This window comes from Hyla sarda, unplaced genomic scaffold (assembly GCF_029499605.1).
Source record: "Hyla sarda isolate aHylSar1 unplaced genomic scaffold, aHylSar1.hap1 scaffold_186, whole genome shotgun sequence".
Classification (NCBI taxonomy): Eukaryota; Metazoa; Chordata; class Amphibia; order Anura; family Hylidae; genus Hyla; species Hyla sarda.
The window spans coordinates 268,980-283,745 of NW_026608510.1; the positions used below are offsets into that span (position 1 = coordinate 268,980).

The 14,766-nt window shown below is 46.5% G+C and overlaps 7 non-coding genes across 7 annotated transcripts; all 7 read right to left on the reverse strand.

Annotated features, from left to right (window-relative positions):
- Nucleotides 1–715: 715 nt before the first annotated feature.
- On the reverse strand, nucleotides 716–906 carry LOC130315114 (U2 spliceosomal RNA). Its single transcript, XR_008862697.1, has one exon. It is a non-coding gene; the product is annotated as a U2 spliceosomal RNA (small nuclear RNA).
- A 2,081-nt stretch (nucleotides 907–2,987) lies between these two features.
- Nucleotides 2,988–3,180, reverse strand: LOC130315230 (U2 spliceosomal RNA). Its single transcript, XR_008862797.1, has one exon. It is a non-coding gene; the product is annotated as a U2 spliceosomal RNA (small nuclear RNA).
- Nucleotides 3,181–3,874: 694 nt separating this feature from the next.
- Nucleotides 3,875–4,062, reverse strand: LOC130315235 (U2 spliceosomal RNA). The gene has a single exon (XR_008862800.1). It is a non-coding gene; the product is annotated as a U2 spliceosomal RNA (small nuclear RNA).
- Nucleotides 4,063–6,146: 2,084 nt separating this feature from the next.
- LOC130315209 (U2 spliceosomal RNA) lies at nucleotides 6,147–6,337 on the reverse strand. Its single transcript, XR_008862782.1, has one exon. It is a non-coding gene; the product is annotated as a U2 spliceosomal RNA (small nuclear RNA).
- A 2,081-nt stretch (nucleotides 6,338–8,418) lies between these two features.
- On the reverse strand, nucleotides 8,419–8,609 carry LOC130315117 (U2 spliceosomal RNA). The gene has a single exon (XR_008862699.1). It is a non-coding gene; the product is annotated as a U2 spliceosomal RNA (small nuclear RNA).
- Nucleotides 8,610–10,706: 2,097 nt separating this feature from the next.
- Nucleotides 10,707–10,897, reverse strand: LOC130315118 (U2 spliceosomal RNA). The gene has a single exon (XR_008862700.1). It is a non-coding gene; the product is annotated as a U2 spliceosomal RNA (small nuclear RNA).
- A 2,082-nt stretch (nucleotides 10,898–12,979) lies between these two features.
- On the reverse strand, nucleotides 12,980–13,170 carry LOC130315119 (U2 spliceosomal RNA). The gene has a single exon (XR_008862701.1). It is a non-coding gene; the product is annotated as a U2 spliceosomal RNA (small nuclear RNA).
- Between the last annotated feature and the right edge of the window lie 1,596 nt (nucleotides 13,171–14,766).

Consider the following 14,766-nt stretch of genomic DNA (forward strand, 5'->3'; position numbering starts at 1 on the left):
GTGCACAGAATTTAGCAAGGGCCTCGCACCTTCTGATGCATCAGGTAGGTGCACAATAGCATAGCCTAACCCTCTGTACTTTGGTCTATATTGATGCGGGACATAGACAGCCAGCTGATGACCAATCCATTAGTGCAATGGATGGCTGGAAGCATTTGTCTTTGCCTTTGCAATACCACAGAAGCAATGCATGGTCAATGTACAGCAATGACACACCTGTGTGAACAGCCAGGAGACCCCCCCCCCCCCCCCCCCCCCATGTTATGTTACATAGTTACATAGTTAGTACGGTCGAAAAAAGACATATGTCCATCAAGTTCAACCAGGGAATTAAGGGGTAGGGGTGTGGCGCGATATTGGGGAAGGGATGAGATTTTATATTTCTTCATAAGCATTAATCTTATTTTGTCAATTAGGAAGATTCAGCACCCACCCGCTATCAAGGCAGCTGCCTATCATGTCATGCCCTACCTGCACAGGTGTGCTGGCTACTCAAATGATCCAATTAAGGAGGCCATTTAGTCAGCAGCAGCAGAAGTCCTGTGCCTGGACGCTCCAACAGCGGCCAGACACAAGCAGAAGCAGCAGAAGCAGCAGCAGCACCACCTTTTGTCTTTTGGCTGCAGCAGCAGCAAGGCCCACAGGGCTGGCTAGCTGGCTAGCCAGCAAGCAGGTAGCGATGAAAGTAGGAATCTTTCTTTTTAACCCTGTAAGGGGGTGGTGCACTGTACCCGAAGATACTGCCATATCGGGTCAATGCATAGGGCGACGGAAGCAAGCTTCGAAATCGGCCCCCGTTCTCAAAAATCCATTTAATATATGGTCCCCAGATAGGGGACGTATCAGATATTAAACTGATAAGAACAGATACTACACTTGATCTTAGCCAAAAGGCCGAGAAGCGATAACCGTGAAAGGGGCGGGCCCAACAAGGTGCCCTTCATGGGCACTATCACTGCTTGCTGTCAGGGAGGCTGCCAGACAATTTTCCATGCACACTCTGGGCTGGGGGGCAGTCAACCACCAGTACACACAGCAGAACCTAAACCCATACCATTATTGCTAAGCAGCAAGACAGGGGCCCATTGCACTCCCACGGGGCCTTTTTAAATGCAATCCATAACCCGGATTTGCCAGGAACCCTTCTTACTCCTCCTACTTGCATGTGACACTGGGCTTAGGATCTGCATAGGAAACACACACACAAGCACACACCTACCTTTGTTGCCTGCAGATGCCTCCTTGGCTGTCCCCAAACGGTATCAAACCAACACCCACGGGAAGCTGTAAGCATAGAGGACATGCCTGCACCCCATTGGACTTACCTGTGTGGGTTAAACCCGGGTTATTTGACAACCTATGGCGGTGATGGTTCTGCTCAGGCAGAGCAGTGCTGATGCTCCTCATAAAGCTGTCGCTGCTGTGAAGGTTCTAGGTGACATCACAAATCCCTATGGTTACATACACAACAAAGCTGGGTTGTTGTTGTTTACACTCTGCAAGGCCTGTGGAAGTGAGTGACATCATAGCACTGTAGTTCTGAGGGTTCTAGATGGATGCAACAATCTCCTGTTGCTTCTATGAAGGCCATAATAGACGACATCACCAAACAGCTCCATAGTCACATACACAGCAAAGGAGAGATGTTGTTTACACCTAGTGATGTCAGTGGTATTGAGTGACATCACAGCACAGTGCTAAGGCTCCTGGGCCTGGACACAGCAGCGGCTGCAATATCTCAACGGAGAATACGTTTATATATATGTGTGTGTGTGCGCGTATATATATATATATATATATATATATATATATATTTCTCCGCCGAAATCACTTTTAAACCCATTTCCACCTTTTTTTCCCTTCTCTTCCTCTTACTTTTTTTTCACGTTTTTTTACGTTTTTCTCCTTTTCGCCTCTTTTCTGGGCGTATTATTCTTCTTTTTCTTCTTTTTTTTCGTCTAATGCATACCCCATCAGTGCAGCAATGCTTATTCAATACCGCCAGCAGATGGAGACACTGGGGGATAATTTTCTAAGGATTTATACTGATTTTTCCTGTCTGAATTTGTCGCACAGAAAGTTGCAGGCCAAATATGTGTGACATTTCTGCGACTTTAGCTTCTAGAGCATTTTTACAACATTATACATAGGTGCTGAATACATAAAAAGCGACTGTTCAGCGACAGACAAGTCGCATCGGCTGAAAGTAGGCCAGAATGTCAGTCCATGTTGGAGCAGGTTTAGATACAGTCTAAAGTATAGATCTCAAAGTCTGTGCACAGAATTTAGCAAGGGCCTCGCACCTTCTGATGCATCAGGTAGGTGCACAATAGCATAGCCTAACCCTCTGTACTTTGGTCTATATTGATGCGGGACATAGACAGCCAGCTGATGACCAATCCATTAGTGCAATGGATGGCTGGAAGCATTTGTCTTTGCCTTTGCAATACCACAGAAGCAATGCATGGTCAATGTACAGCAATGACACACCTGTGTGAACAGCCAGGAGACCCCCCCCCCCCCCATGTTATGTTACATAGTTACATAGTTAGTACGGTCGAAAAAAGACATATGTCCATCAAGTTCAACCAGGGAATTAAGGGGTAGGGGTGTGGCGCGATATTGGGGAAGGGATGAGATTTTATATTTCTTCATAAGCATTAATCTTATTTTGTCAATTAGGAACATTCAGCACCCACCCGCTATCAAGGCAGCTGCCTATCATGTCATGCCCTACCTGCACAGGTGTGCTGGCTACTCAAATGATCCAATTAAGGAGGCCATTTAGTCAGCAGCAGCAGAAGTCCTGTGCCTGGACGCTCCAACAGCGGCCAGACACAAGCAGAAGCAGAAGCAGCAGAAGCAGCAGCAGCACCACCTTTTGTTTTTTGGCTGCAGCAGCAGCAAGGCCCACAGGGCTGGCTAGCTGGCTAGCCAGCAAGCAGGTAGCAATGAAAGTAGGAATCTTTCTTTTTAACCCTGTAAGGGGGTGGTGCACTGTACCCGAAGATACTGCCATATCGGGTCAATGCATAGGGCGACGGAAGCAAGCTTCGAAATCGGCCCCCGTTCTCAAAAATCCATTTAATATATGGTCCCCAGATAGGGGACGTATCAGATATTAAACTGATAAGAACAGATTTTTTTTTTTTTTTTTTTTTTTTTTTTTTTAAAGCCGAGGAACGTGCTTTCGATTCACCCAAAGTGCAAGAAAAAGTGCAAACGTGTTACACTAAAAAAAACGTGCACAAAGGATGCGGTCTATCGCAAGCCCTTCTCCGATAGGAGAGAGGCCCCCCAACAAACCTTACCCTTCGCCTCCGGACCAAAAGGTACCTGCGAAGTTCCAGGTTCGATGTCCCTTTTCGCCGAAGCTACTAGGGGACCACAAATGCTCCCGGCATCCCCCTTGGCGTTAGCCAAGGTATCTGCCCGCAGAGCCGATTACGGTAGGTACCCTGCAAAAGCAGGAGTACCCGGGGTTTTTGCAGGGAGGTGCGGAACCTAATGGCCACACACACCTCCCCTAGACCGCCAGGAGGGACACCCAGAAGGGCTACCGCATCCTGACCAATCCTGTGAACACACAACACGCAAAAAGTGACACAGTGAGACAAAAAAGAAATAAATAAGTGAATGTGTGCAGATATACTGCCCGGACATCCGGCCGGATCTATAAAAATTTCTCTGATCCTAGCCAGAAGGCCGGGAATCAAGAGGTGAGTGCCACAAGGTGAAGAGATTATGGTGCCCGTGCTTCAACTCAGTGAGTCTATCCTCCCAGTGAGTTTCGGCACCTCGGGGTCACCACTCCCCGAGGCACAAAAGTACCTCGGCTCTAGACCCTCTCAGCCTCATGGCGAGACCCGGAGGGAACAGGTCACATCGGGGCAGCCGTCGAGCTGATTCCTCAGAACCAGCCCCGGAAAGCCCTGGTACACCTGCATCCTCCATGCAGCACCCATCCCCACCAGCCCCATACCGGCGTTACTGTCCACCGGCATGAAAAACTGATAAGAACAGATACTACACTTGATCTTAGCCAAAAGGCCGAGAAGCGATAACCGTGAAAGGGGCGGGCCCAACAAGGTGCCCTTCATGGGCACTATCACTGCTTGCTGTCAGGGAGGCTGCCAGACAATTTTCCATGCACACTCTGGGCTGGGGGGCAGTCAACCACCAGTACACACAGCAGAACCTAAACCCATACCATTATTGCTAAGCAGCAAGACAGGGGCCCATTGCACTCCCACGGGGCCTTTTTAAATGCAATCCATAACCGGGATTTGCCAGGAACCCTTCTTACTCCTCCTACTTGCATGTGACACTGGGCTTAGGATCTGCATAGGAAACACACACACAAGCACACACCTACCTTTGTTGCCTGCAGATGCCTCCTTGGCTGTCCCCAAACGGTATCAAACCAACACCCACGGGAAGCTGTAAGCATAGAGGACATGCCTGCACCCCATTGGACATACCTGTGTGGGTTAAACCCGGGTTATTTGACAACCTATGGCGGTGATGGTTCTGCTCAGGCAGAGCAGTGCTGATGCTCCTCATAAAGCTGTCGCTGCTGTGAAGGTTCTAGGTGACATCACAAATCCCTATGGTTACATACACAACAAAGCTGGGTTGTTGTTGTTTACACTCTGCAAGGCCTGTGGAAGTGAGTGACATCATAGCACTGTAGTTCTGAGGGTTCTAGATGGATGCAACAATCTCCTGTTGCTTCTATGAAGGCCATAATAGACGGCATCACCAAACAGCTCCATAGTCACATACACAGCAAAGGAGAGATGTTGTTTACACCTAGTGATGTCAGTGGTATTGAGTGACATCACAGCACAGTGCTAAGGCTCCTGGGCCTGGACACAGCAGCGGCTGCAATATCTCAACGGAGAATACGTTTATATATATGTGTGTGTGTGCGCGTATATATATATATATATATATATATATATATATATATATATATATATTTCTCCGCCGAAATCACTTTTAAACCCATTTCCACCTTTTTTTCCCTTCTCTTCCTCTTACTTTTTTTTTCACGTTTTTTTACGTTTTTCTCCTTTTCGCCTCTTTTCTGGGCGTATTATTCTTCTTTTTCTTCTTTTTTTTCGTCTAATGCATACCCCATCAGTGCAGCAATGCTTATTCAATACCGCCAGCAGATGGAGACACTGGGGGATAATTTTCTAAGGATTTATACTGATTTTTCCTGTCTGAATTTGTCGCACAGAAAGTTGCAGGCCAAATATGTGTGACATTTCTGCGACTTTAGCTTCTAGAGCATTTTTACAACATTATACATAGGTGCTGAATACATAAAAAGCGACTGTTCAGCGACAGACAAGTCGCATCGGCTGAAAGTAGGCCAGAATGTCAGTCCATGTTGGAGCAGGTTTAGATACAGTCTAAAGTATAGATCTCAAAGTCTGTGCACAGAATTTAGCAAGGGCCTCGCACCTTCTGATGCATCAGGTAGGTGCACAATAGCATATCCTAACCCTCTGTACTTTGGTCTATATTGATGCGGGACATAGACAGCCAGCTGATGACCAATCCATTAGTGCAATGGATGGCTGGAAGCATTTGTCTTTGCCTTTGCAATACCACAGAAGCAATGCATGGTCAATGTACAGCAATGACACACCTGTGTGAACAGCCAGGAGACCCCCCCCCCCCCATGTTATGTTACATAGTTACATAGTTAGTACGGTCGAAAAAAGACATATGTCCATCAAGTTCAACCAGGGAATTAAGGGGTAGGGGTGTGGCGCGATATTGGGGAAGGGATGAGATTTTATATTTCTTCATAAGCATTAATCTTATTTTGTCAATTAGGAACATTCAGCACCCACCCGCTATCAAGGCAGCTGCCTATCATGTCATGCCCTACCTGCACAGGTGTGCTGGCTACTCAAATGATCCAATTAAGGAGGCCATTTAGTCAGCAGCAGCAGAAGTCCTGTGCCTGGACGCTCCAACAGCGGCCAGACACAAGCAGAAGCAGAAGCAGCAGCAGCACCACCTTTTGTTTTTTGGCTGCAGCAGCAGCAAGGCCCACAGGGCTGGCTAGCTGGCTAGCCAGCAAGCAGGTAGCAATGAAAGTAGGAATCTTTCTTTTTAACCCTGTAAGGGGGTGGTGCACTGTACCCGAAGATACTGCCATATCGGGTCAATGCATAGGGCGACGGAAGCAAGCTTCGAAATCGGTCCCCGTTCTCAAAAATCCATTTAATATATGGTCCCCAGATAGGGGACGTATCAGATATTAAACTGATAAGAACAGATACTACACTTGATCTTAGCCAAAAGGCCGAGAAGCGATAACCGTGAAAGGGGCGGGCCCAACAAGGTGCCCTTCATGGGCACTATCACTGCTTGCTGTCAGGGAGGCTGCCAGACAATTTTCCATGCACACTCTGGGCTGGGGGGCAGTCAACCACCAGTACACACAGCAGAACCTAAACCCATACCATTATTGCTAAGCAGCAAGACAGGGGCCCATTGCACTCCCACGGGGCCTTTTTAAATGCAATCCATAACCCGGATTTGCCAGGAACCCTTCTTACTCCTCCTACTTGCATGTGACACTGGGCTTAGGATCTGCATAGGAAACACACACACAAGCACACACCTACCTTTGTTGCCTGCAGATGCCTCCTTGGCTGTCCCCAAACGGTATCAAACCAACACCCACGGGAAGCTGTAAGCATAGAGGACATGCCTGCACCCCATTGGACTTACCTGTGTGGGTTAAACCCGGGTTATTTGACAACCTATGGCGGTGATGGTTCTGCTCAGGCAGAGCAGTGCTGATGCTCCTCATAAAGCTGTCGCTGCTGTGAAGGTTCTAGGTGACATCACAAATCCCTATGGTTACATACACAACAAAGCTGGGTTGTTGTTGTTTACACTCTGCAAGGCCTGTGGAAGTGAGTGACATCATAGCACTGTAGTTCTGAGGGTTCTAGATGGATGCAACAATCTCCTGTTGCTTCTATGAAGGCCATAATAGACGACATCACCAAACAGCTCCATAGTCACATACACAGCAAAGGAGAGATGTTGTTTACACCTAGTGATGTCAGTGGTATTGAGTGACATCACAGCACAGTGCTAAGGCTCCTGGGCCTGGACACAGCAGCGGCTGCAATATCTCAACGGAGAATACGTTTATATATATGTGTGTGTGTGCGCGTATATATATATATATATATATATATATATATATATATATATTTCTCCGCCGAAATCACTTTTAAACCCATTTCCACCTTTTTTTCCCTTCTCTTCCTCTTACTTTTTTTTCACGTTTTTTTACGTTTTTCTCCTTTTCGCCTCTTTTCTGGGCGTATTATTCTTCTTTTTCTTCTTTTTTTTCGTCTAATGCATACCCCATCAGTGCAGCAATGCTTATTCAATACCGCCAGCAGATGGAGACACTGGGGGATAATTTTCTAAGGATTTATACTGATTTTTCCTGTCTGAATTTGTCGCACAGAAAGTTGCAGGCCAAATATGTGTGACATTTCTGCGACTTTAGCTTCTAGAGCATTTTTACAACATTATACATAGGTGCTGAATACATAAAAAGCGACTGTTCAGCGACAGACAAGTCGCATCGGCTGAAAGTAGGCCAGAATGTCAGTCCATGTTGGAGCAGGTTTAGATACAGTCTAAAGTATAGATCTCAAAGTCTGTGCACAGAATTTAGCAAGGGCCTCGCACCTTCTGATGCATCAGGTAGGTGCACAATAGCATAGCCTAACCCTCTGTACTTTGGTCTATATTGATGCGGGACATAGACAGCCAGCTGATGACCAATCCATTAGTGCAATGGATGGCTGGAAGCATTTGTCTTTGCCTTTGCAATACCACAGAAGCAATGCATGGTCAATGTACAGCAATGACACACCTGTGTGAACAGCCAGGAGACCCCCCCCCCCCCCATGTTATGTTACATAGTTACATAGTTAGTACGGTCGAAAAAAGACATATGTCCATCAAGTTCAACCAGGGAATTAAGGGGTAGGGGTGTGGCGCGATATTGGGGAAGGGATGAGATTTTATATTTCTTCATAAGCATTAATCTTATTTTGTCAATTAGGAAGATTCAGCACCCACCCGCTATCAAGGCAGCTGCCTATCATGTCATGCCCTACCTGCACAGGTGTGCTGGCTACTCAAATGATCCAATTAAGGAGGCCATTTAGTCAGCAGCAGCAGAAGTCCTGTGCCTGGACGCTCCAACAGCGGCCAGACACAAGCAGAAGCAGCAGAAGCAGCAGCAGCACCACCTTTTGTTTTTTGGCTGCAGCAGCAGCAAGGCCCACAGGGCTGGCTAGCTGGCTAGCCAGCAAGCAGGTAGCAATGAAAGTAGGAATCTTTCTTTTTAACCCTGTAAGGGGGTGGTGCACTGTACCCGAAGATACTGCCATATCGGGTCAATGCATAGGGCGACGGAAGCAAGCTTCGAAATCGGCCCCCGTTCTCAAAAATCCATTTAATATATGGTCCCCAGATAGGGGACGTATCAGATATTAAACTGATAAGAACAGATACTACACTTGATCTTAGCCAAAAGGCCGAGAAGCGATAACCGTGAAAGGGGCAGGCCCAACAAGGTGCCCTTCATGGGCACTATCACTGCTTGCTGTCAGGGAGGCTGCCAGACAATTTTCCATGCACACTCTGGGCTGGGGGGCAGTCAACCACCAGTACACACAGCAGAACCTAAACCCATACCATTATTGCTAAGCAGCAAGACAGGGGCCCATTGCACTCCCACGGGGCCTTTTTAAATGCAATCCATAACCCGGATTTGCCAGGAACCCTTCTTACTCCTCCTACTTGCATGTGACACTGGGCTTAGGATCTGCATAGGAAACACACACACAAGCACACACCTACCTTTGTTGCCTGCAGATGCCTCCTTGGCTGTCCCCAAACGGTATCAAACCAACACCCACGGGAAGCTGTAAGCATAGAGGACATGCCTGCACCCCATTGGACTTACCTGTGTGGGTTAAACCCGGGTTATTTGACAACCTATGGCGGTGATGGTTCTGCTCAGGCAGAGCAGTGCTGATGCTCCTCATAAAGCTGTCGCTGCTGTGAAGGTTCTAGGTGACATCACAAATCCCTATGGTTACATACACAACAAAGCTGGGTTGTTGTTGTTTACACTCTGCAAGGCCTGTGGAAGTGAGTGACATCATAGCACTGTAGTTCTGAGGGTTCTAGATGGATGCAACAATCTCCTGTTGCTTCTATGAAGGCCATAATAGACGGCATCACCAAACAGCTCCATAGTCACATACACAGCAAAGGAGAGATGTTGTTTACACCTAGTGATGTCAGTGGTATTGAGTGACATCACAGCACAGTGCTAAGGCTCCTGGGCCTGGACACAGCAGCGGCTGCAATATCTCAACGGAGAATACGTTTATATATATGTGTGTGTGTGCGCGTATATATATATATATATATATATATATATATATATATATATATTTCTCCGCCAAAATCACTTTTAAACCCATTTCCACCTTTTTTTCCCTTCTCTTCCTCTTACTTTTTTTTTCACGTTTTTTTACGTTTTTCTCCTTTTCGCCTCTTTTCTGGGCGTATTATTCTTCTTTTTCTTCTTTTTTTTCGTCTAATGCATACCCCATCAGTGCAGCAATGCTTATTCAATACCGCCAGCAGATGGAGACACTGGGGGATAATTTTCTAAGGATTTATACTGATTTTTCCTGTCTGAATTTGTCGCACAGAAAGTTGCAGGCCAAATATGTGTGACATTTCTGCGACTTTAGCTTCTAGAGCATTTTTACAACATTATACATAGGTGCTGAATACATAAAAAGCGACTGTTCAGCGACAGACAAGTCGCATCGGCTGAAAGTAGGCCAGAATGTCAGTCCATGTTGGAGCAGGTTTAGATACAGTCTAAAGTATAGATCTCAAAGTCTGTGCACAGAATTTAGCAAGGGCCTCGCACCTTCTGATGCATCAGGTAGGTGCACAATAGCATAGCCTAACCCTCTGTACTTTGGTCTATATTGATGCGGGACATAGACAGCCAGCTGATGACCAATCCATTAGTGCAATGGATGGCTGGAAGCATTTGTCTTTGCCTTTGCAATACCACAGAAGCAATGCATGGTCAATGTACAGCAATGACACACCTGTGTGAACAGCCAGGAGACCCCCCCCCCCCATGTTATGTTACATAGTTACATAGTTAGTACGGTCGAAAAAAGACATATGTCCATCAAGTTCAACCAGGGAATTAAGGGGTAGGGGTGTGGCGCGATATTGGGGAAGGGATGAGATTTTATATTTCTTCATAAGCATTAATCTTATTTTGTCAATTAGGAACATTCAGCACCCACCCGCTATCAAGGCAGCTGCCTATCATGTCATGCCCTACCTGCACAGGTGTGCTGGCTACTCAAATGATCCAATTAAGGAGGCCATTTAGTCAGCAGCAGCAGAAGTCCTGTGCCTGGACGCTCCAACAGCGGCCAGACACAAGCAGAAGCAGAAGCAGCAGAAGCAGCAGAAGCAGCAGCAGCACCACCTTTTGTTTTTTGGCTGCAGCAGCAGCAAGGCCCACAGGGCTGGCTAGCTGGCTAGCCAGCAAGCAGGTAGCAATGAAAGTAGGAATCTTTCTTTTTAACCCTGTAAGGGGGTGGTGCACTGTACCCGAAGATACTGCCATATCGGGTCAATGCATAGGGCGACGGAAGCAAGCTTCGAAATCGGCCCCCGTTCTCAAAAATCCATTTAATATATGGTCCCCAGATAGGGGACGTATCAGATATTAAACTGATAAGAACAGATACTACACTTGATCTTAGCCAAAAGGCCGAGAAGCGATAACCGTGAAAGGGGCGGGCCCAACAAGGTGCCCTTCATGGGCACTATCACTGCTTGCTGTCAAGGAGGCTGCCAGACAATTTTCCATGCACACTCTGGGCTGGGGGGCAGTCAACCACCAGTACACACAGCAGAACCTAAACCCATACCATTATTGCTAAGCAGCAAGACAGGGGCCCATTGCACTCCCACGGGGCCTTTTTAAATGCAATCCATAACCCGGATTTGCCAGGAACCCTTCTTACTCCTCCTACTTGCATGTGACACTGGGCTTAGGATCTGCATAGGAAACACACACACAAGCACACACCTACCTTTGTTGCCTGCAGATGCCTCCTTGGCTGTCCCCAAACGGTATCAAACCAACACCCACGGGAAGCTGTAAGCATAGAGGACATGCCTGCACCCCATTGGACTTACCTGTGTGGGTTAAACCCGGGTTATTTGACAACCTATGGCGGTGATGGTTCTGCTCAGGCAGAGCAGTGCTGATGCTCCTCATAAAGCTGTCGCTGCTGTGAAGGTTCTAGGTGACATCACAAATCCCTATGGTTACATACACAACAAAGCTGGGTTGTTGTTGTTTACACTCTGCAAGGCCTGTGGAAGTGAGTGACATCATAGCACTGTAGTTCTGAGGGTTCTAGATGGATGCAACAATCTCCTGTTGCTTCTATGAAGGCCATAATAGACGACATCACCAAACAGCTCCATAGTCACATACACAGCAAAGGAGAGATGTTGTTTACACCTAGTGATGTCAGTGGTATTGAGTGACATCACAGCACAGTGCTAAGGCTCCTGGGCCTGGACACAGCAGCGGCTGCAATATCTCAACGGAGAATACGTTTATATATATGTGTGTGTGTGCGCGTATATATATATATATATATATATATATATATATATATATATATTTCTCCGCCGAAATCACTTTTAAACCCATTTCCACCTTTTTTTCCCTTCTCTTCCTCTTACTTTTTTTTCACGTTTTTTTACGTTTTTCTCCTTTTCGCCTCTTTTCTGGGCGTATTATTCTTCTTTTTCTTCTTTTTTTTCGTCTAATGCATACCCCATCAGTGCAGCAATGCTTATTCAATACCGCCAGCAGATGGAGACACTGGGGGATAATTTTCTAAGGATTTATACTGATTTTTCCTGTCTGAATTTGTCGCACAGAAAGTTGCAGGCCAAATATGTGTGACATTTCTGCGACTTTAGCTTCTAGAGCATTTTTACAACATTATACATAGGTGCTGAATACATAAAAAGCGACTGTTCAGCGACAGACAAGTCGCATCGGCTGAAAGTAGGCCAGAATGTCAGTCCATGTTGGAGCAGGTTTAGATACAGTCTAAAGTATAGATCTCAAAGTCTGTGCACAGAATTTAGCAAGGGCCTCGCACCTTCTGATGCATCAGGTAGGTGCACAATAGCATAGCCTAACCCTCTGTACTTTGGTCTATATTGATGCGGGACATAGACAGCCAGCTGATGACCAATCCATTAGTGCAATGGATGGCTGGAAGCATTTGTCTTTGCCTTTGCAATACCACAGAAGCAATGCATGGTCAATGTACAGCAATGACACACCTGTGTGAACAGCCAGGAGACCCCCCCCCCCCCATGTTATGTTACATAGTTACATAGTTAGTACGGTCGAAAAAAGACATATGTCCATCAAGTTCAACCAGGGAATTAAGGGGTAGGTGTGTGGCGCGATATTGGGGAAGGGATGAGATTTTATATTTCTTCATAAGCATTAATCTTATTTTGTCAATTAGGAAGATTCAGCACCCACCCGCTATCAAGGCAGCTGCCTATCATGTCATGCCCTACCTGCACAGGTGTGCTGGCTACTCAAATGATCCAATTAAGGAGGCCATTTAGTCAGCAGCAGCAGAAGTCCTGTGCCTGGACGCTCCAACAGCGGCCAGACACAAGCAGAAGCAGCAGAAGCAGCAGCAGCACCACCTTTTGTTTTTTGGCTGCAGCAGCAGCAAGGCCCACAGGGCTGGCTAGCTGGCTAGCCAGCAAGCAGGTAGCAATGAAAGTAGGAATCTTTCTTTTTAACCCTGTAAGGGGGTGGTGCACTGTACCCGAAGATACTGCCATATCGGGTCAATGCATAGGGCGACGGAAGCAAGCTTCGAAATCGGCCCCCGTTCTCAAAAATCCATTTAATATATGGTCCCCAGATAGGGGACGTATCAGATATTAAACTGATAAGAACAGATACTACACTTGATCTTAGCCAAAAGGCCGAGAAGCGATAACCGTGAAAGGGGCGGGCCCAACAAGGTGCCCTTCATGGGCACTATCACTGCTTGCTGTCAGGGAGGCTGCCAGACAATTTTCCATGCACACTCTGGGCTGGGGGGCAGTCAACCACCAGTACACACAGCAGAACCTAAACCCATACCATTATTGCTAAGCAGCAAGACAGGGGCCCATTGCACTCCCACGGGGCCTTTTTAAATGCAATCCATAACCCGGATTTGCCAGGAACCCTTCTTACTCCTCCTACTTGCATGTGACACTGGGCTTAGGATCTGCATAGGAAACACACACACAAGCACACACCTTCCTTTGTTGCCTGCAGATGCCTCCTTGGCTGTCCCCAAACGGTATCAAACCAACACCCACGGGAAGCTGTAAGCATAGAGGACATGCCTGCACCCCATTGGACTTACCTGTGTGGGTTAAACCCGGGTTATTTGACAACCTATGGCGGTGATGGTTCTGCTCAGGCAGAGCAGTGCTGATGCTCCTCATAAAGCTGTCGCTGCTGTGAAGGTTCTAGGTGACATCACAAATCCCTATGGTTACATACACAACAAAGCTGGGTTGTTGTTGTTTACACTCTGCAAGGCCTGTGGAAGTGAGTGACATCATAGCACTGTAGTTCTGAGGGTTCTAGATGGATGCAACAATCTCCTGTTGCTTCTATGAAGGCCATAATAGACGACATCACCAAACAGCTCCATAGTCACATACACAGCAAAGGAGAGATGTTGTTTACACCTAGTGATGTCAGTGGTATTGAGTGACATCACAGCACAGTGCTAAGGCTCCTGGGCCTGGACACAGCAGCGGCTGCAATATCTCAACGGAGAATACGTTTATATATATGTGTGTGTGTGCGCGTATATATATATATATATATATATATATATATATATATATATTTCTCCACCGAAATCACTTTTAAACCCATTTCCACCTTTTTTTCCCTTCTCTTCCTCTTACTTTTTTTTCACGTTTTTTTACGTTTTTCTCCTTTTCGCCTCTTTTCTGGGCGTATTATTCTTCTTTTTCTTCTTTTTTTTCGTCTAATGCATACCCCATCAGTGCAGCAATGCTTATTCAATACCGCCAGCAGATGGAGACACTGGGGGATAATTTTCTAAGGATTTATACTGATTTTTCCTGTCTGAATTTGTCGCACAGAAAGTTGCAGGCCAAATATGTGTGACATTTCTGCGACTTTAGCTTCTAGAGCATTTTTACAACATTATACATAGGTGCTGAATACATAAAAAGCGACTGTTCAGCGACAGACAAGTCGCATCGGCTGAAAGTAGGCCAGAATGTCAGTCCATGTTGGAGCAGGTTTAGATACAGTCTAAAGTATAGATCTCAAAGTCTGTGCACAGAATTTAGCAAGGGCCTCGCACCTTCTGATGCATCAGGTAGGTGCACAATAGCATAGCCTAACCCTCTGTACTTTGGTCTATATTGATGCGGGACATAGACAGCCAGCTGATGACCAATCCATTAGTGCAATGGATGGCTGGAAGCATTTGTCTTTGCCTTTGCAATACCACAGAAGCAATGCATGGTCAATGTACAGCAATGACACACCTGTGT